Source organism: Geospiza fortis, unplaced genomic scaffold, assembly GCF_000277835.1.
Source record: "Geospiza fortis unplaced genomic scaffold, GeoFor_1.0 scaffold112, whole genome shotgun sequence".
NCBI lineage: Eukaryota > Metazoa > Chordata > Aves > Passeriformes > Thraupidae > Geospiza > Geospiza fortis.
The window spans coordinates 11,097-14,287 of NW_005054298.1; positions in this window are offsets into that span (position 1 = coordinate 11,097).

Consider the following 3,191-nt stretch of genomic DNA (forward strand, 5'->3'; position numbering starts at 1 on the left):
TGCATTGTGTGCTTTCAGCAGCCGAGCTGGGATTCATTCCTAGCCCAGGGCATTGCCTCACAGCGCTGCTTCCCTGGAAGCACACAGCCCAGGGAAGCTGGAACACCCCCAGCTCCCGCTGGAATCCTTCCCAGGAACCACAGAGATTGGTAAAGAGCGTTCATTTCATCCTTCTGCTTGTGTTGGGAAGGCAATTGCAATTTATGAGGCAGAATAAATTCATCTGAACTCAGGGTGTTCCTTGTCAGGTCTATTTTCCTCCTTTGCCTTGCTAGAAATAAAAAGGGTTGAAAAAAGGATTGGGTTTGTGCTGCCTACAATGTTGGCACCTTAAAACAATCTGGAACCTGTGCTGGGTCCCCTGTCCCTCCTCAGAGGAGACTGAAGCCCTGTCACCCTGAGCTAAGTCATCCTTCACCCTCACTGAGCTGACCCTGCTGCATGTCACCAGGATGAGCTGGAGTGGAGAAAGGAGCCGGCTAAACCCAGCTTGATTCTGGGTTAACTTTGAGTCTGGTTCCTTTCCCAGCCTGGACTGGCTGCATGAATACTCAGGGGAAACAGGGAGTTGAAGGATTGGAAACTTCTTGAAGGATCCACGTGGTTTTGGAGTCCTGTTGACATTAAGGTGTGATAACTCCAGATTTTGGTGCCTCAGCAGTGAGATCCACAACTCATATCCTGATGGATTTTCATGCTGCTTTCTGAAGGCTTAGTTATCAGCCACAGAACACAATAAATGGAAGATCCCAGTCCGCTTCTCAACACTGGAACAGCGCCAAGGACAGAAAGATTTCTTTGCTTGCCTGAGGTCTGTGGGGTTTTTCCTCAGTAATTCAGTTGGGATTCCTGAGGATGGGAGGTGGTACAGCAGTCACCATGATTGTGTCCTGCCTGTGTGACAACGTGCAGCTCCTTAAAGAAGAACCTGGACATTTATTTCCTTTTCCCCACGTCTAATAAAATACAAAAGCACCACAAACTACAAAAGGCCCATTTTCCAGACTCCGAAAATCCCGGAGCTGAACAGGGAAGACACCACTAATCTCCATGCATCTAATTTCCATTTACTTCCCTCTTTGAATCTGTTGTAACTTTCAAAGAACCCAAATTTTCTCCCTCTGAAGGCAACTCCATGAGATTCTTAACTGAGCTACAGTGAAACAGTTTTGGTACCAACAAAAGGTACCTTATGGCTGTGAAACTTCCTCCAGCTTAATCAGAGTTTTCTTGCTGCAGATGAGTCCTGATCATGATTTTCTTCTCAAGTTTCCAGTTCAGCTTCCTGAGCTTGTCCAGAATTTTTCAGGCTCCTGAAGAGCAAGTTTGGAATCAATGCAGGCAACTCAGAGAGTTGTAAATCTTCTTATACTCCATGCTGTATTTTACCCCTCGATTTTCCCCTTTAGCAAAACTCCTCAGAGTTATGAAATCCACACTTTTCCCTTTACTCTGCTTCACATGTGGTTAACACCATAAATCCACAACACCCAGAAAAGCACTAAGATACCAACTCCAAGGCAACCCCATTTCAGCTAAGGAACTTGGCCCAGGTCAGCATCTCCAATAAATCTCCTTTACCAAACAAGCACAAACACATTGTTCAGCTCAAATCCCAAAGCTGGCCGTGTAACCAGGCTGACGTTGCTCATTCCCTGGAGTTCGGGGAAATAAAGCTCCTTCAGATCCCAACATGAGCACGGTCACTGGAGAGCAGCCCACCACTGTGACATTTGAATCTGAAAATCTGCGGGGCTTAGGTCATAACAGAACCACCTCCTCCTCCCTGGCTACTCCAGCAAACCTCTCCCTTTTACTCATTGGTAACCAGCTTTGTGTTTATAAAGCAATAGTAAACATTGTTAGCCATTGTCAAGGCAGAAAATAATAACAAAAACAATAATAATAAACCCTCAAAGGCAGGGTCAGAGTTTCATCCACTTATCTGGAAAAACAGATAAGGACTTTTGAAGCTGCCATAACAATCACGCTGCGGGTAAAATTCCTAGTGAATGTGGTGGCATGAGCTGATCACTATCCAAGCAGGGGGCAATCGAAGATCCCCTTTGTGGAGCCAGTGAAAACAAAAATTCTGAAGCTCTTAATCAGGCTGCTCCAGCCCAGACCTCCTCGAGTATGCTCACAGAGCCCAACCAGTTCCACCACAGAGCTCCGTTGTGATCCAGCTCCGTCTGCTTTTCCTCCAAAAGCAGAGTCCACATCTGCAAAGTGACAAAGTCAGCGTTCACACTTGCCCCAGCTATTTGGCATATTTTGAATTTTTGAGGATTAATTTTGTGAACAGTCAGCGCTGTTTGACTGCAACGCAGACAAAATCCTTCGGCCTGTGAGTACAAGTCTGTTTGCAATTCTGAGGGGAACACTAAAAGATCCGTCAGCTTAGTTTGAAGGGAAACCTGAAAGTAATAAACTTCATTTTTCTTAGTCTAGGATATGGACTCTTTCTTTTAGTTATCTGTGTGGAATCATGGAATGGGTTGGATTGGAAGGGACTTAAAGATCCCATTTCATCCCTGCCATGGCAGGGACACCTTGCGCTGTCCCAGGCTGCTCCAAGCCCCATCCAGCCTGGCCGGGGACACTGCCAGGGATCCAGGGGCAGGCACAAGAAATCTGGGAATCCCAGCCCAGCCAGGAATTCCCAATTCCCAATGTCCCATCCATCCCTGCCCTCTGGCACTGGGAGCCATTCCCTGGCTCCTGTCCCTCCAGCCCTTGTCCCTAGTCCCTCTGCAGCCTTTTACCCTCCCTTGGATGAGAATCCAGCGCTTTTTCATCCTCAAAATTATCACCACTGAAATCCAAGTGGGCTGATTTTTCCCAGGAACCTCTTTAGAGGTCACATTTCGGTGACAAACTAACACTCGGTAATCCAGAATTCTTCGACACGTTAATTTCTTGGAACGCGGCATCTCCATCCGCAAGGGCTATTTCTGTCCGGGATGCTTTTTGCCACAGAAAGAAACCACATTCCTTATGATACACCACGTAATCCCAGTGAACTACAAGTAAGTAAGTAAGTAAGTAAGTAAGTAAGTAAGTAAATAAATAAATAAATAAATAAATAAATAAATACACAGACAAATTCAGCAGAGTCCGCTAAGTCTGTGCGGCTTGATTTCACAGCCGAGCGCAGCCGGGACGGGCAAGCAGCGGCTCCCCCCGGGAGG